Consider the following 21371-nt stretch of genomic DNA (forward strand, 5'->3'; position numbering starts at 1 on the left):
GATTGAGGGACAAATGTTTATCTGCTGAATTTCTGCTTTCCATGCAGCTGGAAACAAGGAACCAGAAATATTAGCTATTTAAAGATATTCTACAAGTTTTAAAACTGCACACATTCCTTCTTCAGGTATAGAGTTTTAGACCAAAGTAAGAACAGAGCTGTACTCTTGTCTGGTCCAGCTTGCTGTCATATTGCTTGATTGCTCTGAGAATATAGTAGACTTGGCCAAATTCTAATTCAGTTGAGATCTTGATTTGCACGTTGTAGTTTAGGGGCTATGCACAGTTCATACTCCTGCATAGGCACAAACTCTGGGATAATGCTCATGTCAAAATTATACAAGCATGGGAGTCCCTACATTGTTATGCTGAAACAACCACTTATCTTAATATCAATATAAAGCATGGACATTCTATTCATCATACAGTTGAGACTATTTGCCTTATCTGTAGGAAATTTGGAGAATCTGTATTCTAAAGTGTATAATCTGGCCAAATATAAGGAAATTCCGATGAAGAATGACTGAGTTATAGCAATTTTTAAAGGTGTTTAAAAAAAAAAACAACAACTAGCTATCCTCATGTTGTTAAGAAGTGGGGTTGCCTCCCCACCCCACCCCCAATATATTTTCCTTTTCTTCTTTTATATTTATTTATATTTTTTTACATTTTATATCCCGCTCTTCCTCCAAGGAGCCCAAAGTGGTGTACTACATACTTATGTTTCTCCTCACAACAACCCTGTGAAGTAGGTTAGGCTGAGAGAGAAATAACTGGCCCAGAGTCACCCAGCACGTATCATGGTTGAATGGGGATTTGAACTCGGGTCTCCCTGGTCCTAGTCCAGCACTCTAACCACTACACCACACTTCATGTCAACAATTCAAGGATATTGTCATGGTATGCCTTTAGTTATTTGGTAAAAAGTCAAGTTATGAAATGTCAAAGCTAACAAAACTTGAAAACACTCATTCAATTAAGTTAAAAATTTGCAACTTGTGTCTCTGGTAAATTGAAACAACTCTTGCAGAACCAGGTTCCTCAAAACAAAGGCTGCTGATGGAGTGAGTAAGCCATGACAGTGCGTATTTGTAGATGCATATTTTAATGTTTAAAGTTGGTATTTAAGTTGCTCTGACCAAAATAAAGAAATTGAATGGCATGAATACATGTTTAACCAAAAGTATCCTCAGGAAAGCATTACCAACTGTTTGCTTAGCCTCCTTGTCAGAATAGAAAGAAAGGTGTCTGAACCAGCAGAGGGCTCTCTTAAGTTGCAGAAGGAGCTCCATTTGGGGATACAGGCAGACCTCCCTCATGCCTGAAAAACAAAACTTGCTTAATGGCCTGTCCACCACTGAAAAGACTTGTTTAAGTATGTAATTAAATATCTAAATATTTAACTCATGCATTTTAAAACAGAATCAACCTGTTGTAAAGGCCAGTTCTATGCAATATAAGCCTGATGTTCTGAGAACCAACCCACTTTGTCTTGCTGAATGGTTTTTATTTATTTTTTATTTATTTTTACATTTCTATACCACCTTTCATTAAAAGAAAACCTCAAGGCGGTTTACAAAAATTAAAACATACAATAAAAAGCAATAAAAACATCAAGCAATAAAAACATCAAGCTAAAAACATATAAAACAGGGATAAAAACAATACAACAGATAAAAACAGAAACAACAGATAAATGGTCTGATAATGGTCTGCAACATCTCCTAAGACAGGCCCCAGTATTTTCTCTTTCCCTCTCCACCTTCCATCCATCAGCCTTATTCCTCCAACTTACAGTCCATCACTAGTAACACAAACCATTCTTTCTAACCCAAATGAAAGCATATAGGGAAAGCAAGGGGTCAGTGTGTACCTCCTAAGTAGTCCTAAACAGGACCAGCTCCTTAAATTCAGTCTGGCTTTTTTCAAAAGGCTATGTTTATGGATGATTTTCCCCATCGGTAAATCCGTGACCAATCTGGCAGCTGTGGGTGGCATGGCTGTCACTTGTAGATGCAGATCGGCCCATGGAAAAACTGGCTTTGAAGCTGACTTCAGTAGGTTTCCTGGCTGAAAGCAGGAAGGCCCCAAGAGAAAGGACAGAGGTGTGATGAAGCATATTTAGTTTCTAGGTAGACACTACTGTCTGTCTATAACTTGGAGAGGAAGTGGGCAGGAGTTACAAGAAACCAATGGCAGTTCCAGGTTTGGGGAGACCCTGGGGCAAGATACCCTCAGTGGGCCCCCTCCCCAAGTGGGCTCTGCTCCTTCTCATCACTGTTGCTGTTTCTGGTCACTGACTCAATCCACATAACCCCCCAGAGGAGAGTGTACCAAGTGAGTGGCTGTTGCTGCTTAGATAATTGAAGAGGACACATGAACAAGCAGAGGCAGCAAAGACTGAGCAGGAGCATCAAGGCCAAGAGGCTTTTGGGGTTGGCAGGAAGCCCCCTGCTGAGCTGGAATTTATTGTGCCAATCCCTGATGCCAGACTGGTAGGAGCTGTAGCTGTGTAACACTTTGCTGTGTCACTTTTGCCATGTCCTGGAAAGTTACTAGGTCAGGCCACGTGCAAGGCATCTCAATGTGCGATTGGAATTTGGTATGGCCATTCTGTCTGTCTATCTATCTAATTTATATACTGCCTGATATGTGCAGCTCTAGGCAGTGCACATAATTTAAAATACAATAAATATAAAACAGAGTAAAAACAAAACTATCTATCTATCTATCTATCTATCTATTATACTGCCTTTCATTAAAATAATCCCAAGGCAGTTCACAGTATAATTAAAATGCACAATTAAAACAATACACAAAAGTACAAATGTTAAATTTACATATAAAAATGCTACCTCTTTATTTTAAAAGCTTAAAACCTATATATATAAAACAGAGCAGCGACATGAATTCTGTCATACACAAAGCAGCAACCTGAGTTCTCTCATCTAAAAGCAATGACAAAAAACAGTTCTCTCATATAAATGCCTGGTGAAGAGCCATGTTTTTACTTGTTTCCTAAAAACTGTGTGGGAGGCTGAGGAGCAAGTGCCAGCCAGCCAGGAGAGCATTCCAAAGCCTGGGGGCAACGACCAGGAAGGCCCTGTCCCACGTGCTTGTCAGCTGAGCCTCCCTCACCGTTGGCATGTGGAGCAGAGCCCCCTCCAGGCAGAAACCTGCCTGGGAGCAGGCATTCTTTCAGATATCCACAGCCCAAACTGTTAAGGGCTTTAAAGGTCAAAACCAGCACTTTGAATTTAGAATCTGAAGTTAGAATATATCACCATCTGGAAGAGCTCTATTTCACAGAATAAAAAGTTAAAACAATCTCATGGGATAAAAACCAATTAAACAGTTTATTTGTTTAATTATGAAACAAGTAATATATGAGAATTAGATTCAAAAGGGATTTTCTGTTGCACTGCAATGCATTATGCCTTGGATTGGCATTGGCTCTGCCTGACCAGTGTGAGTAAAGGAGCAACATCTTTAATTATCTGATTGACCAGATTCTCGCTCCCTTCATTTGCCTCTTCCTATTCTCATGAGATGTGATCTGCCAGAGAGGGTATTTTTGTTGGAGATGGAGTTCCAGTGCATCAGCCTTTTGCACCAGCTATCCTAATGACCACCAGGGGCATTGGGAGTAGAGACAGTGAGTAAGGGTCTCCCTAGACTCTGTGACCCCAATCTGACTCTTCCACACTTCCTGTGCTGAGTCACAATCCTTCCTTTCCTTTCCTCCTAGAAAGAAGATGGAAACATCTCTCTCCCTCCTTACCTATTCATTATGTAGTCCTTATGTTTAGGTCTTTCCTATCCAAGTGTACTTAACCAATAAATACTTAGTATTTAGTTCTACAAGGATCTCCATGTGTTTTTCCCTAAATAGATGCAACAGCTAAACCATCCTCTGCTACCTACTCTTTCACTGGAGTGTGTGCTCATTCCTCAGTGCTCTGCTGTTTTACCCACTGAGGGTTAAAAAAATCAACAACCTCTAACAATTTTTGCGTGGCCTTCAGCTCTTCATGCTTTCTACAGTTTGTCCTTTCACTGTTAACTAGTGAACGGTTGGGTGAATATAAGAATGACAAGAGCCAGCATTCAGTCACAAGAGTAGGTAGTTTTAGAATTCAAAATTTTTTGCTGGAAATATTCACACAAGTAAGAAAGGGAGAACTGCTGGTTCCTGCCAGATGTGTGCTCTCGCTGCCACTGTCACTTCTGTGTTGTCAGAACTTAGAAATGTCAGGCCACAAATGTTCTGTACCCACCTCAGCCCAACATTCACCCCATATCAAGCCTGTCATTTGAACTTGGCTTGACCATGTTGGGCAGCGGTGGGTACTGGCCATCCTCTGCCCATTTCCGGGATCTGACAGCATGGAAGTGGCAATAGCAGCAGGAGTGCATGCCTGGCAGAAACTGGAGGCTCTCTCACACTTACTTGCTATATGTTATATGAACACAGTTATATTGAACTGCCGGATCAAAGGAAGGCATACAAAACAGATTATTGAAGATAAACATCAGTTTCTTATTTGAAGCTTCATTCCTAATATATCCATTAGCTATTTCATTTCTTCTTCTTCTTCTTCTTTCTTCTTCTTCTTTCTCCTCCTCCTCCTCCTCCTCCTTGAAGTGCTGCTAGGCATGGTGCTGCATTATTTATTATTATTTATTTGATTTCTATACCGCCCTTCCAAAAATGGCTCAGCGCGGTTTACACAGAGAAATAATACATAAATAAGATGGATCCCTGTCCCCAAAAGGCTCACAATCTAAAAAGAAACACAAGATAGACATCAGCAACAGTCACTGGAGGTAGTGTGCTGGGGTGGATAGGGCCAGTTACTCTCCCCCTGCTAAATAAAGAGAATCGCCACATTAAAAGGTGCCTCTTTGCCAAGTTAGTAGGGGCTATACACTTACATATACAGGTAATGGGAAGATTAAATATAGAGAGACACGCAAATACCTCGCTAGGGCTGCAAGATCATGACACAAACTATTGTGCTCTGTCTCCCTCTGCTGATCTGCACATAGAGTTCACAGATCAGGGATTTTTTTTGCCACACGGGACTTGGAATATAAGAAAAGGTGCAGACATCTTTATAGCCAGCTAACCCATGTAAATAACTTACATGAGCATTGTAATATTTCAAGAGGAGGCATGTGGGAGATTGCTGCAGCTAATTCTGCAATTAGGAAAAAATTGTAAAATTACTTTTTCTAATTGCAGAAGTATCCATCTCCAGCTTCCATAGTTCTTCACATGAGACATTAATTGAAACATAGGCTGGGGGGATCTTTAGAAATGTAATGTCTGCACTGAATCTAAGAGGTGCTTTTAATCTGTAAATTATGTAAGGTGATAATATACAGTATTTTCTTTCTTTCTCCCTCTTCCTGGTGTTATGCAAATTTCTAAGGAACACAGAATGCATTGCAGGCTAGAAGATGTCATGAATGATAACAGAATAGTTTAATGTCAGTTTTCATATTGATCTTCAAACATTATCATTCTAAACCACAAATTAATTATGTTTCCATCTCATCTTTGATCCTCTTCCCACCCACAGAAACTGAATTGCTGGATCACATCAAAGATCCACCTAATTCAACATTCCTTTCTCAGCAGTGACCTACTAGATATCTATGGAAAGCTCAGAAACTGGGCATGTGAAGGCAGCCAGATTTGGCTAGCTAGGATTGAGCTATACTGCCCGTGAACCCGCACCTTAGTTATTTTTGCCTTAATCACGGCATGGCTGGATTACTGTAATGCGCTCTATGTGGAGTTACCCTTGAACAATATTTGGAAACTGCAGCTAGTGCAAAGTGTGGCAGCTAGGATTTTATTTGGAGCTGCCCGCTGGGATCACATCACACCCATTTTGAAAGAGCTGCACTGGCTGCCAATTTGTTTCCAGGTCCAATTCAAGGTGCTGGTTTTGACCTATAAAGCCCTTAATGGTTTGGGCCCTGGATACCTGAGGGACTGCCTGCTCCCAAGGGTTGCTGCCCATTTGACAAGGTCATCTGAGGGGGCTCTGCTCCGGGTGCCGACAATGAGGGAGGTTTGACTGTCGTGTACACGGGACAGGGCCTTCTTGGTTGCTGCCCCCAGACTCTGGAATACTCTTTCAGTGGCTATTCACTCCTCGGTCTCCATCACAGTTTTTAGAAAGCGTGTGAAATCTTGGCTTTTTACCCAGGCTTTTATATGATTGTCTCTGCTGCTGCTGCTTTGTAATTTACATGGTTATATTGTGCTTGTATTTTAAATCTTTTTAGTCAGATCTATGTTTTCATTTTCTAGCTTAATATTTTAATTGTGTAGTTTTTATAGTCTTAATTTTTCTGTGTCAGCTGACTTGGGATTGTTTTAATGAAAGGCGGTATACAAATGTAACAAAACAAACAAACATGGAGGTTCTGTTTTTATCAAATATGGCTAATAACTTTGATAGACTGTGGGTTTGTTTAATCCTGTTGTAAAGCCCTTTCAACTCACTCTTTATTTTGCTTTACACCTCTTTTCACTTTACTTGAATGTTTTTCAAAAGCATCTTTTGAATAGCCTTAAAGGTAAAGTGTGCCGTCAAGAAGATTTCAACTCCTGGTGCCCACAGAACCCTGTGGTTTTCCTTTTGGTAGAATACAGGAGGGGTTTATCATTGCCTTCTCCTGCGATGCCTTTCAGCATCTTCCTATATCGCTGCTGCCCAATATAGTACCAGTGGGGATTTGAACCCACAACCTTCTGCTTCTTAGTCAAGCATTTCCCCACTGAGCCATTAGGTGGCTATATTGAATAGCCTTGGCAAATGTTAAATATCCAGTTGACCTGTGTAAAGCTGAATTGCACAATGTGTATATATAATACAGAAGTGGAAGGAATGAGTATGCCTTCATTGGGTCTCTTCTCTAGACTTTCCTAGTTACATCAATGACAGCCCCAGCCCCACTTTCTCATCTTTTTGTGTGGATTCTTAGCAGCCACTACTATTACAATGATGAAAAACCGGTTCATATAGGAGCTTTCCCACCTGTGCAACAAATCATTGGATCAGTCTAATTGACTTTAGCAAAGAACTCAAATTGTTATGCAGATGGTAAAAAAGGGAAGCTCATGCAGTGTGAGGAACAAAGAGATTCTGTTTCACAAATACTTCTCTGTTTCATTTCCTACTTCAGAATCACAGCTGGTCAAAGTGAGTGTGAACGGAAGGATTCTCTTGACACTTTGGATGCTCCAGCAATGTTCTTCTCAAAGTTATGCCCCAGCATGTATAACCAGAGATACTGCAGAATTTTGCATGTGTTCCATTGAAACATAAATCAAAATGATAATTACATGGCAAAAACCCCGGGAAGGTCCCCCCCCGCCACCCCGAAATATATGGGAATTGTTTTTCGTACCTGTTTTTTGCACCATCATTTCCAGTAAGGTTGCTCATCCTATAGGACTGGCCTGAAGTTTCTGGGAATCAGGCTCCAGGCGACCAATGAAACCAAGTCTGGAGATTTTAATGGAGATATTGTGAAAATATCTCCAATAAAGATATTTTAATATCTTTTAGATATATTGTTATAAGCAACTATTAGTGTAGTGCCCTATCAGAGGGGTTACCCATAGCCTTGGAAAAAAATAACACAGAGTTCTGCCAATGTGGGCTTCATGTGTGCCAGATTTCATAAATGTATGCCTGCCCATCCATTCAGGAGATATAAAAGGGGGAGCAAAAGGGACATGCTGTTACCGCTTTCCATGAAGGCAAAGGGCAGATTCCTCCACATGGGGGTAGAACGGTGGTCCAAGAAGGGACTTCAGATCCAAAACCTTTTGTAAAGTTTTGGCCTGAAACAAGCTAGATTTCACTATTTCAAGCTATTTTTAACAAAAATTTCAAAAATTCACCAACAGTAAAGCTAGCAACGAATGAGGGAGAAAGGCACACACAGCTATGGTGATTGACACCACAATGGAGGAGGCAGAAGTGAGTGTATGTGTGCATGCGCATGTGTGCTCATGAAATCAAGCAGCAGCATCTGTTGCCATCAGCACTTTAAAGAGAAAGAGGGGAATAGAGTATGCATGCAAGGGGGGTAGAATTTGGCATCCTGCCTCAGCACACTGAGTTCTTGGGTTGGTTAGTTTTGCCCTTTCAATAGCCTTGACAAATATCTGCCCACCAAACACAGGGCCTTTTCAGTGGTAGTGCCCAAATTGTGGGACCCTTCCTATACATGCTTGCCAGTTTGGCACTATGTTCTTTGTTGCCCTCCCCCCCTTTTTTTTGGAGGTATCGTGTAAAGTCCATCCTCTTATCTAGTGCCTTTAATGGCTTTTAAATGTTTAAGACATTTTAAAAAGCCTTTTTAAAGGCTTTTGCTGCTTGTTGATGTTTTATATAGTTTTTAACTGGCTGGTCTGGTTTCTGTTTCCCCAACACAGCACTCCTCCTGTGGCTGTTGCTGGTGTCTGCCTTATGTTTTCCTTTTTAAGATTGTTTGTGAGCCCTTTGGGGACAGGGAACCATTTTATTCATGTTTATTTTTCTGTGTAAACTGCTTTGAGAACTTTGCTTGAAAAGTGGTGTATAAATATGTGTAATATAGTAGTTCCTTTAAATGACCAAAGGCAGAGAGTGAAGTTGCAGCTACTGTGCCATTCACCTCTAGTCTTCCATTATGGATCTCATACACCATCCTGATCAGTTGACTAAATTAGAGACCTAAATCAGTTGACTAAATTAGAGAGCAAAATTAGAGACCTGTAGCCCATTGCAGGTGTGGGGAAGAAGGTAGGTGGCAGCACTTGTGAAGGACAAAGGCAGAAGACAGAAGACAGAGCACCTACAGCTTTTGTCTAGGGATGATCTTTCTGAAAGCAAGTCCCCCCCCCCCAAAAAAGCCTGGTGGTATTTGGATGTACAATAATTTTACAAGGTGGGATGCACAAGGATTTTATTTACTGCTCAGTCTTTCCAGAAATTGGACCAGACATCCCACCATTTTGTGCATCCCTGCTGAATTTTGGTAGCAAAATCTGCAGCTGGTAGCAAAATCTGGTGGTGAAGATATGCTGGTAGTTGGCATCTATTTATTATTTAGGCCTAATGGTGCATTTCCAGTTGTCTCAGTGAAAACCTGTCTGACTGTATTAAATATCTCTCTTCATCTTTCTGCATCAACAGTTGAAGAGAGAAAAATACACAGAATAAAAAATATGCAAGATGGTACAGACAGTCAGTACAGATGGCTGGCTGCAACTTGAAATTGCACCTTCTCCTTCTGTGCCATTTCTTCATAGGAGCTGTGGCTCATCCCATGTCTTAGCCCTATCCATCCTCAGCCCTATCCATCCCTCTAGTGGCTGTAGCTGGTATCTATCTTATATTTCTTTTTTTGGATTGTGAGCTCTTTGTGGACAGGGAGCCATTTTATTGTAAACCGCTTTAGAAACTCTTGTTGAAAAGCAGTATATAAATATCCATTGTACTGAAGCAAGTGGCTTTAGGGCTTTGATATCTCCAGTGGCTATCTTGACAAGAGTTGTAGATATATGAAAACTGCACAGGACAGGCTGCTCAGCCCCTCAATGAGTTTCCAGTAACTGAACAATATTTTCATGCACACTGTTGTGAACTGTAGTCTATACCACAAGATCCTATATACAGTTACAGTGCATTATATTTGTTAAATTCTATATCATATTTTCCTAAACATTTTGTATTTGTCTGTGACCAACAATATTATATTTATCTTTGAAAATGTTGTTTGTTTCTGAATATATTTGTCATTGGCTTCCTTCCTTGTCTTATCTCCCTTTTTCTCCAGTTCCACTAGCACAGGGCACATTAAAAATGTAGGTAATTTTGACAATGGCTTTCCTAATGCCTTCCCTAGACCCAGGAAAGATTACGTCAGCTATCAGTTTTTTAGTACAAAGCAGACCAAATGTAAAATAATTCAAAATCATGTAGTACAATGCAGTTCATGGTAATCCTATAACCGAGAGCCAGACATATTACCTTATGCATGGTACATAGTAGCCCTATTCACACATTATGTTCAACACTCCTACGAGTGTACAATGTTCACAGGTAAAATAAAGTGTGCCTTCAAGTCTCTGTCGACTCCTATATTCTACCAAAGAAAACCACAGGCCTCTGTGGTTGCTAGGAGGGGTTTACCATTGCCTCCTCTCACGCAGTATAAGATGATGCATTTCAGCACCTTCCTATATTGCTGCTGCCCGATATAGTTATTTCCCATAGTCTGGGAAACATACCAGAGGTACAGATCTGTAAGGTTTTTCACAGGCTATGTTGAATACAGATACAGCAGAATGCTATCAATTCAGGGACCTGTACCCAGGTTCACTTTTATTATTATTATTATTATTATTATCATCATCATCATCTACATTTTATATCCCGCTTTTCCTCCAAGAAGCCCAGAGAGGTGTACTACATACTTTGGTTTCTCCTCACAACAACCCTGTGAAGTAGGTTAGGCTGAGAGAGAAGTGACTGGCCCAGAGTCACCCAGCAAGTATGGCTGAATGGGGATTTGAACTCGGGTCTCCGCGGTCCTAGTCTGGCACTCTAACCACTACACCACGCTGGCTCTCTGTCACCTACAGCGTGGTGTTTCCTGCGCTTCCTGTTCTGAAGCAGTTTCTGGTCAAGTTCTAAAAATATTGGCACTTTTTTAAAAAAGGGCATAAAATACATCTATTTTAAGCAGCAAAAGAAAGGTCTCAGCATGGCAATGAGGATTCCTTACCAATCTTTCTGATGTTTTGCCATGTGAAAAACAGTTGGAGAAAGTGAAACTGGAGTAAATCGTGGGGGAGGTGATTTTGCTACTCTGCAAACTTCACATTGAGGGGAAGAGTTGAAGGGGTCTGTTCCTCTTGTCTGAGGTTGCAAGCAGGGACAGAGAGCTTGTGCAGAAATGGTGGCCATGCCTCCCAACCTGTCTCCTGTATTCAGGCAACTGCATGTTGGCAACCCCATCTCCCCCTGCCTACCTCTTTCCCTCTTCTCCATCCTAATTCCCCTCTGCCCATGAGCACCAGGTGCAAGGGCTTCCTGCTTCTGCATGCAGGAACAGCAGAAGAGGAGGCAGGCGTGGTGGGCAGGCGTAAGCACAAAGGAGGCAGGAGGTTGCAAGCAGAGGAAGGCCACAGGAGGTGGCAGGAGGCAGGCAGGCAGGCATGGGCGCAAAGGAGTGGGAATGGCAGCTGTGGTTGGCCAACCAGCTCGCAGTAAGAAGGGAGGAGGGGCATAGCTGCAAGTGGTAGATGGGCCCATGTTCAGGGGATACCCTAGAACAGCGATAGCTCTGCTCCTGTTTAAGCATTTTAAAATCTCATATCAGCTTGACATTTATAGTGAGATAAGCACAAATACTTGTGTAGAGACTTGAGGAAAAATATTACCTTTATATCCTGCTGTTCCTATGGGGAGCCCAGGGCAGTGTACATGGTTGTGTTTATCCTTACAATATAATTCTGTGAGGTAGGTTAGGTTGAGAGATAGGACACTGGCCCAGAGTCACCCAGAGGGTTTCGGGACTGAACGGGGAATTTAACTCTGGACTCTCAAGTCTTGGGGTTTCTAGCTCCTTGGATTATCTGGCTTAGTTACAGCAACACAAAGTTCTTGTTATTTATCCTGCCCTTCATGGGTAATGGAGGAAGGTAATGCAGGGACATATCTGTGCATGATATTCATGCATATAAAATAGAGAAAAGGTATCAGGATCCCGTCCCCCCTGCCACACACACACACACCCTTTTGTCATGCTCTTTTTAAATTTCATTCCTTTCATGGATGTTGTCTGTAAATTGTGCTTTGGAGCACGTAGACAGCTATGCAGGGGCGTAGCTAGGGAAGAGGGGGCCCGTGTTCATCCCTCTCTCTGGCGGCCCCCCAGAGTGAGGGAGATAATGAAGACAATAGGGAGGGGTGGATCTGGAGGGCCCTCAGGAGCTGGCGGCCCGTATTCTTTGAACCCTTTCGCTCAATTATAGCTACGCCCCTGCAGCTATGCTTTGCAATGTGTCATTCAATATCCTGCTGAAGCCAGTGACAAGGAGCATGTTGGAGCAGAAATAAAAGACTGAAACATGAAGATTGTGTCTGAGACTGGGTGTGGACTAATCAGGGCAAGGACAAGCAACCAAGCAGAGAATGTCTAGCTAATCTTGCTTCCAGCCCTTAAAGATCAAAGTTCAGCTTCATCAGCAAATCAGGGAACTCCAGGAGGTAATCTTTTAAATCCCATGACCAGGAAGAGTGCATAGATAAACACTGGTCTGCAGCAATCACTGGAGAGTAGTTTAGGAGTAAGTTGGATTTTCAGTGTGTAATCCAAAAATAGTCCTGGGGCTGAAGTTTGCCCAACAGTCAGAAATTTGCCCAATTTGCAGCAACAGCACAAAACAGGGATATTAACAGCTACCTGCAGCTTTTCCTGCCCTGAAGAAAAGTGATCGAAATCAGCCAAATGGAACATTATCTATGTGCCAGTTTCTGCTATTGAAGGCCTATAACTGCAGTAGGTTTTTGTTGTTGTTGTTTTTTAAAGTGTTGACTCTTTTTAGATGAAAAGAGCAGTTCCTAACTTGTGAGACCAGATGGTATCTAAAGAAATCAGGCTTGCTTAGATACCAGATGGGGATTGTGGAAAGAGCACTGTGCAGAAGGGCTGCCTATTGACCAGCAAAAGTAGTCTGGCCTACTCATGTGCCCTTAAGAGCAGTTTGATATATAGAAATCAGCAGGTGAAAGCTTTTTACAACATGCCATAGTCTGCACATCAAGCTGCTATTAGAAGCACAGCTACACTGAAAAGCTGGCAGCAGATATGAACACCCAAAAGGAGGCCATTCCTATACAACTTCCTCACAAAAACAGGAAGTCATAAGTTTCAAGTGAATGCCTTCGCAATAAAGCGTGAGAAATCAGGCATTCAGCTTTCTATATTAATAGAGTCTAAATAGATTGCTTTATTTAAAATGACTTGGATCCATCCTAGTGCTCAGCTTGTGGAAGCCCCTACCATTCACAGAAAGGAGAATTGTAAAGGACCCCTTCTGTGAACGCAACTCTTTCCATTCATAGAAGGGGCCCCTAGGAGCAGAGTGCCAAGTTTGCATCCAAGCCAATATGTCGATGCTGCTTATCTGGCACTCAAAAGTGGCTAACAAATAATTAAAACAACAAATCAGTTAAAATATAATAGCAGTAAAACATGCCAGAAAGGAGCAGGTAGGGCATGCTGTTCAACACATCCTTGAACAGCGGATAAAAACCAATATGGAGAATACTGGGAGTTGTCAAGCAACACAAAAACAGTCAGTTCAGACTAGGCATTAAAATTATGGTAAACAGCCTGTAAAGCCATTCATACAATGCAACACAGAGTCACTAGTCACCAAAATTACAGAGAATTACAGTGTAAGCCCACTGAAAGCTGCAGGTCCACACATTCTCTCCCTCACTGTGGCCCACTGCTCCCCTGACTCTGAAGGTACTTACTGGACTAAGCAGGAGACAAGCTGAAGGTAGTCATCATGCTCTCAGTGATGAAGATGAAGGAGTAGCACTAGTCGTGGCTTGTGATTTAAAGTGACCCCTGGCATGGTTTCCGCTGCAATCCTGGGAATGGAGCAGCGGCTCCTGGAAACTGGCCCCAGCAAAGTCTACAGTTCCCAGAAGCACCTTTGCTATTCCAAGGACTGGTGTGGGAAAGCCATGTTGGACTTGGAAATCACTTTAAACTGCCAGCCACCATTGCCACTGCTGCTGGGAACAAGATGAATTACGTTTAGTCTTTCTCCAGCCTGATCTGGTAAGTACCTTCAAAGCACAGGATAAGTACCTGGAAAAATTACACTTCAGTCTTGAATTTAAGCACTATCTTCACATCAGTCTGGAGCAAAGCCCTGAATCAAATCACAGGCCCTGAACAGGTGCACTTAGGTAATTTTGCAGCCTCAACCTAAAGGCCTTTGGAGGCCCCCTCCCACTGCAAGTTAAGCATCATACACCTACACACACACACCGTGACAAACACAGTATTTTTTTTAACAAGTGAGTTATATTTATGCAAATATGCAGTAGCAGAAACATTTCAACACACAACTTACCATATTCCTATCCCATACAGTCCTTCCCCCACTTCCCTCTCTGTCTCTAAAGCACCTAGCAGAGGTCATAATGACGCTCAGCCACCTGACACAGTGCAAGCCAGCAGCAACCACAGCACCCAGGATGGTCTAAAGAGGATTTGGGGGTCCCCAGGGTTTGTGGAGGCCCTGGACTTCAGCCTCGAAGTCCAGGAGTAAGAGTGCTACTGGCTCTTGAATCTAAACAAGGCTGTTTTACATAGCCCTACCAACCATCAGAGGTACACCTAAGTAATTCTGGAGCCTGGACATAAAGGACTTTGGCCCCCCTCCCCTGAAAATTAAGCATCATCATGCTCCGCTGGGTGACCACACCACCCAAAACAGACTAAAGAGGATTTGGGAGCCCCCAGGGGCTGTGGAGACCCTGGACTTCAGCCCCGAAGTCCATGGGTAAGAGCACTTCTGCCAACAATGGTATTTAAGGCCAAACTACGGGTGCTGATTAGCCCTTGACAGCTTTAGTCTTTCCTGTGGATCAGGAGCATGGTGGGGGTGGGCTTTAAGCCCATACGATAATTCCAGCCCATGGGTCCCTGGCCCAGTTGCTATTTACCAAGGAAAAACCAAAGCTATCAAGGCTAATTACATTTCAAGCACATGTTGTAGGGCCCCAAGTAGAGATATAGTGTGCTCATTTCGATGTGTCCACCTGGCCACCATATTCTGAATCAACTGAAGTTTTTTAAGACTTCTCACAGGCAGCTATATATTTAATGCAGCATTTTAGTAATCAAGGCTGAATATTACTAAAGTATGGCTAACCACAATCTGTTTCTAGGAGTGAACAGGTCAAACTTAGGGGGGGAAAGCATACTGAGATATGGATACCTTGTGCAAGGTTGGATCTAGGAGTTCCCCCAAGCTGGGCTGACCTTTGTTGCTGTTCTTTTATCAGTAGTTTAGTCTGAGGCAGCCATCAGCTGATAATGTTTAGTTCCATGCCATGAGAAGAATCACCTTGTGATTTATGCAGCTCAGCTCTCTGTTAAAGGGACATTTTTTGTTTTACTGTCTAGTTGGCAGCCCTGTGTTGTTGTAGTGATAGGGTTCCCAGGTTGCATTGCAATCCAGGGAATATGCGTTTACTTTTAATTGCATGAATAAACTGAGAGTCAGCAAAGCCATGGTTATTCCCTTCCTCCCAGCTTCACGGCAACCCCACGTTTTCCCATTTTTATGAAGTGCTCAGGGGTGGCCCTTCCATGAGGTGGCTACCTCAGGTCAGTGAGTTGGTTGCCTATAAATGATCCATTTGGGGATAATTTTATGGAAGGTGGTACGTAAAACAAATAAGTGGCAGATTATAGCGGTGTCAGCAGGGTAGCAAGAAACCCCCTGTTGCCCCTGACACCTCACGGTTCTCCCTCGGCACAGCCATCACTCAGAAGAGAGCCGCTCTGAGGCAGTCCTCCCCTCAAGGGGGAGAACACGTAAGAGGAAACCTCAAAAGGGAAGTGGAGACCTGGAGCTGCTCTCCAGAGTGCCCCCCCCCTTTGATAACAAGCCCAGAGCATCTGAGGGGAGCAGGAATGGGTGCATACCGAGTCAAATGGTGGCCGGCGCCACTGTGAAGGAGAAGGTAGGCAGGATGGGTGTGCATGTCTGCCCACGTGCCTAGTCAAGCAGTTGTGGCCGTTATCACCATCACTATAGGGAAAAATAAAATGAATGAAGGAGTGTGTTTGAGAGGGGTATTTGGTGCTGTGTCTCAGGCACACAGTGGTCCTGAGCTGCTACTGCAAGTGGACTTTTTTTGTCGCTTCTGCTACAATGGATCTTTCCCGCCCCTGATCCTTTCCTCCTGCAGTCACTGCATTTTCTCTAATGCAGGCAAGGGAGATGAGTGGGACCAAAGGGAAAAGAAGAGGTGGAGGAACCTGTGGCGACCCCGTGTCTCCCACTTTTATCACTGTGTTGAAACATAAATACACATTATCTGGGCTGCAATTTGGCAAGCCTTTGTAATGATGATGATGATGATAAGGGCTCAATAGGCTCTGGCCCATCTGATTAATTTTTAATCTAAATGATTGTGGTTAAAAATGAACAGGTTAAAATGAAGGGCTGTGCATATAACCAAGAAACTCAATGCACTCGGAGGGCAAAACGCCTTGCAGTCAGGATGCTTACTTGCTACAAAAATAGGTATGTAAACTTATTCTGACATCAGGTGTTCGGATTGTCTCAACTATGGCTAAGGCTTTTCAGCTTTGCCCAGCTGGTAGTTTCTCTCACCAAATGAAATGCAGAACTAGATGTTAGAGAAGTTACTCTAACTTCTCGCCGAGATGAATATTTATCTACTGCTTTTCAATAAAAGTTCATAGTGCAGTGAACTTGACTATTTTTCAGATGTGGGCACTTTGGCAGCAACAACAACAAAGTGACTCTGACTTTCTCACAGTACCATGCTTTTTTTAGTGCGGAGAAACAGAGGCTCTGAGGCTCAAGAGGGCTCTTTTTCCCTTAAAAGAGCCCAATGGCACTGGGCAAAGCACAGCACTGTATGGTGGGAATGGGGGATCGTGCAGAGAATTCACAGGGCTAAAAGCTTCACAGAGGCCCAATAAACAATTAGTCAGCGAGCCATCACTTGGGTTTGAAGGGTGCTGCCACTGGCCCCAGGGCCTTGCAATAAAGAACACTGATATAGTGAATTACATGCATAATACTATACTCTAAACACCAGTTTAGATGTTCGACCCACGCAAATTTATTTAACAGATTTCTATAATGCCCCCTATGCAAGTGCCTGGGCTGTTTGCAATCTAAACAAAAACAAAAACTAACATTAACACAATTGAAACAGTTTAATACATATAAAAACTCTAAAACTAAACTAAAAGCCTGGCTACACAGGTATGTCTTTAAAATATCCAGAGAAGGGGAGGTTCTATTTCATTAGGAAGCACGTTCCAAAATCCTGGGGCTACCCTAGGCCCGGATTTGAGTCACTACCAACCGTGCCAGAGGCAACTGCAACCAGACCTCCCCAGATAATTTTAATAGGCGGCAGAGTTCATGAAGAAGAAGACATTATCTTAAATACCTTGAACTCAAGCCGTTCAGGGCTTTATAGGTAATAACCAGCACTTTGTATTTCGCCTGGAAACTTACTGGCAGTCAGTGCCGTTCTTTTAAAATGGGTGTAATATGATCTCTTCGGGTAACCCTAGAGACCAACCTGGCTGCTTCATTCTGTACCAGCTGCAGTTTCTGGACTATGTACAAAGGCAGCCCCATGTAGAGTAAATTGCAGTAGTCAAACCTGGATGTTACTAGTGGTGTGCATGGTTTTGGTCCGGCCCCATGGGAAAGACCGCCGGACTGGTCCGGATGGGCGGGGGACTGTGACTTTAAGCGGGGTGGTGGTAGTACTCCCCCCCCGCCGCCGCCGCCGCTCTTCCCCCTCCGGCGCTGGTCCGTTGAAAAATCTTCTTGGGGCGGCAGAGTTCCTCCCTGCCGCCCCTGCCCCCGTCATTGTTAGTTAAGGCTTAAAAGAGACGAGCACTAGTGGCGCGCATGTGCGCTGCCGCATGAGCAGCAGCGTCAGAGACGAGCGCACGCGCCACGCAGGGCACATGCGCACTGCTAGCGCTCATCTCTTTTAAGCCTTAACTAACGACGACGGGGGCAGGAGTGGCAGGGAGGAACTCTGCCGCCCCAAGAAGATTTTTCAACAGACCAGCGCCGGAGGGGGGAAAGCGGCGGCGGGTGTGGGGGGGTAAGTACTACCACCACCCCCGCTTAAAGTCACAGTCCCCCCCTGCCGGACTGGGGGGGGGGGACTCCGGACCATGCACACCCCTAGATGTTACCAGCATATGCACCACTGTTTTAAAGTCATTTATGTCCAGAAATGGATGCAGCTGGTGGAAACCAAAGCTGATGGAAACCCATCCTGACCACTGCTTCAAACTGAGAAACCCAAGGAGAGGTTTGGGTCAAGAAGTACTCTCAGACTATGTACCTGCTCTTTCTAGGGGAGTGTAAGCCCATCCAAAACAGACTGATCTAAGCCACTTACTCAGTTCTGGCCTCCCACAATGAGCACCTCCGTATTGCTTGGATTCAGCCTCAGTTTGTTCTCTCTCATCCAGCCCATTACTGCCTCCAACAAGCAGCCATTTAGGGAAGTTAGGCCATTTCCTGATGAAGTTGACATGGAGAAATAGATTTGGGTGTCATCAGCATATTGATAACACCCTGCACCAGATTCCCTGATGATCTCACCCAGCAGTTTCATATAGATGTTAAAAAGCATTGGAGTTAGAATGGAGCCCTGCACAACTCCATACAATAGCTCTAATGCTGAAGACCAACGATCTCCATAATAACATAAGGAAAGCCCTTCTAGATCAGGCCCAAGGCCCATCAAGTCCAGCATCCTTCTTCACACAGTGGCCCACCAGATTCCTCTGGGAAGCCCACAGGCAAGAACCGAGGGCATGGCCTCTCCCCTACTGCTACCCCCTTGTAACTGGTATTTAAAGGCATCCCATCTCTGAGGCTGGAGGTGGCCTATAGCCCTCAGACTTGTAGCCATTGAAAGACCTGTCCTCCATTAATTTATCTAAGCCCTTCTTAAATCCATCCAGGCTGCTGGCTGTTACCACATCTTGTGGCAGAGAATCCCATCAGTTAATTATGCATTGTGTGAAAAAATACTTCCTTTTGTCAGTCATAAAATTCTTGGCAATCAGTTTTATGGAATGACCCCTGGTTCTAGTGTTACACGAAAGGGAGAAATATTTATCTCTATCAACTTTCTTTACACCATACATGATTTTACAGACCTCTATCATGTCTCCTCTCAGTCATCTTTTTTCTAAACTAAAAAATAGGGATGTGCATGCATCAATTTTCATCTTTGATTATTTGTTCAGCACTAATCAAATGTTGCAATAACCCCTGCTAACTTGGCAAAGAGGCACCTTTTAACGTGGTGATTCTCTTTACTTGGCAGGGGGAGAGTAACTGGGCCTATCCACCCCCAGTACAGTACCTCCAGTGACTGTTGCTGGTGTCTATCTTATGTTTCTTTTTAGATTGTGAGCCCTTTGGGGACAGGGATCCATCCCTGAGCCATTTTTGGGAGGGCAATATAGAAATTGAATTATTGTTTTAATAATAATAATAATAATAATAATAATAATAATAATAATAATAATTTGTTTTGGGTCTGAATCTGCTCCCATGAATCCCCCAGATTTTATTTGTACCTGAATTTTCCAAATTGATTTGGGGCAAAAAAGGGGTTCTGGTGGCAGAAGAGTGGGGTGGGTGGTAGTGCCCAATGAGTGCCTGCTACCATCCAGATTTCAAATAAATGTTTGAAAGGGGTGATTTTTAATTTTGTTATGAAGTTTGTGTGTCTGTAAGCTTTCCTGCCATAGGGAATAATGGGGAAATTCAGCAGCCCCATGACTCTACTTAGGAGGCACCAGGGTGGCCCAGGGTGGGTTGTTGTGAAGTACACATCGGGTTCCAACCACCCCCAGAACGACAAACCCATGGGGCACTGGGTTTTGTTGTTTTCAATGTCTGAAGTGTTCTGAGAAGAGATTCTCTTGTAGGAAATGACTCATTTCTTCATAGCTTCATTGGATAATACAGTGGAACATATCACACTCTGAGGTTTCAGTACCTTTTCAGAACCAGGGCTGCAAATAAATCCATACTGAAAGTAATCTGCATTGTATTTATGAATAGACATACCTTTTGTTTGTTTTTATAGGGTGGACACTTTCATTTGTAGACTGAGTCTGAATCAGAACTGGCTCCGTGTGTGCTTGTCCCTGCAGAAATGTAGCCATCATTGGAGATTGTAGCCAAATGACTTGTGCTTGGAGAAGCATAATCTTCATTTTCCGTAGACAAATCTTGGTTCGATGGTCTTGATCTTTTATTCAAAAACTTGAACAAACTGGTCTGGTTATTCCATTTGGAACTCATAATGACAAAACAAAAACACTTGGCACAAATTAAACAAAATTAACAACCGCAAAGCACGTGGTACATGTGAACGATGCTAGCTGGCTAGTGGCAAAATGGCACCAGTATGAAATAGGAATAGATTTTGGTGGGGATATGGGAGTGGGAGGAGGGTGTTAGTCACGTATGAGCAGGCTATTGCACAGGTGACAGAGAATCTGCTATTGCAAAACAAGTTTATTTGGCCTCTTCTAGCCCCACCTCCCGCAGCCCCAAAACAATTTTGGACCAGTGGGGGCTGTTGCCAGGAGCTCTCCGGAGTTCATTGCTAGGCAGGCAGGCCTCGCTGCTGGGATAGCATTCATTCTGAGGAAGCAAAATGAACTTTATCCCAGCAGCGAGGCCAGCCTGCCTGCCTAGAAATGAGCTCTGGAGAGCTCCCGGCGGCGGCAGCCCCCACCAGCCCAAAATTGGTTTTTGGAGGGTTAATTCCTCACGGACCTGGCACTCAACACCTTGTGGACCAGCACCAGTCTGCGGGCCAGCAGCTGAGAAACACCAGTTTAGAGTATTTGGGGGTTGTTTATTTGCGAGTTAGGCCTTAGCTGTAGACAGTTTAAACTTCCTTCGCTGAGAATATGAAAGAGTAGTACTTACCTTTTCTTCCTGCTGGTCTCCTTGTGATCAAGAGGCCTCCTTTTGAGCTCCTACACATACTTCCCTGCTAAACTCCATGCAAAACTCCAATGACCCTGTTTGCTAATCCCTGTTCGCTAATCTCTCCCTGGCCATTGCCTCTTATATAGAAAGTAGGCTTCAAACTGAACAGGAATGTGGGTCAGCAGGAATGCAGCCCCTCGACCAGGCATGACGCACCTCACATCCTTAGCTGGCTCCTCCCAATGTCTCTCAGCAGGTAAGAAAGAGAACAAAAACTGAAAGCCAAAACAGCCCCCAAAACAAGCCATGGCAAAAGCAAACCCTGGCACAAAAAAAACACACACACAGGGACTTCTCCCCTAAAGAGAAACCAGCCCTTCAAAATCTCCCCTTCCTCCTGTTTGTTTGTTTAAAGAAAAAAGGGGGTGGTAGTGGTAGAAAAGCTTGCTTACTTCTTGCTTGCTTCTCAGGTCAGCTCCTGCTCATTCATAGTAAGCGTCAAACTCCAAGCGACACCATCTGGTATCTACCAGGTAGGAGCGGAACCACTGCAAAGCAGCACCT

General features: G+C 43.5%; 1 long non-coding RNA gene across 1 annotated transcript; it reads right to left on the reverse strand.

Annotated features, from left to right (window-relative positions):
• Positions 1–1136: 1136 nt before the first annotated feature.
• Positions 1137–20136, reverse strand: LOC128348951 (uncharacterized). Its single transcript, XR_008318448.1, has 3 exons — positions 19932–20136; positions 1872–2068; positions 1137–1319 (listed from the first exon to the last, which is right to left on the reverse strand). It is a non-coding gene; the product is annotated as an uncharacterized LOC128348951 (long non-coding RNA).
• Between the last annotated feature and the right edge of the window lie 1235 nt (positions 20137–21371).

The sequence above is a fragment of the Hemicordylus capensis genome, chromosome 3, assembly GCF_027244095.1.
Source record: "Hemicordylus capensis ecotype Gifberg chromosome 3, rHemCap1.1.pri, whole genome shotgun sequence".
Classification (NCBI taxonomy): Eukaryota; Metazoa; Chordata; class Lepidosauria; order Squamata; family Cordylidae; genus Hemicordylus; species Hemicordylus capensis.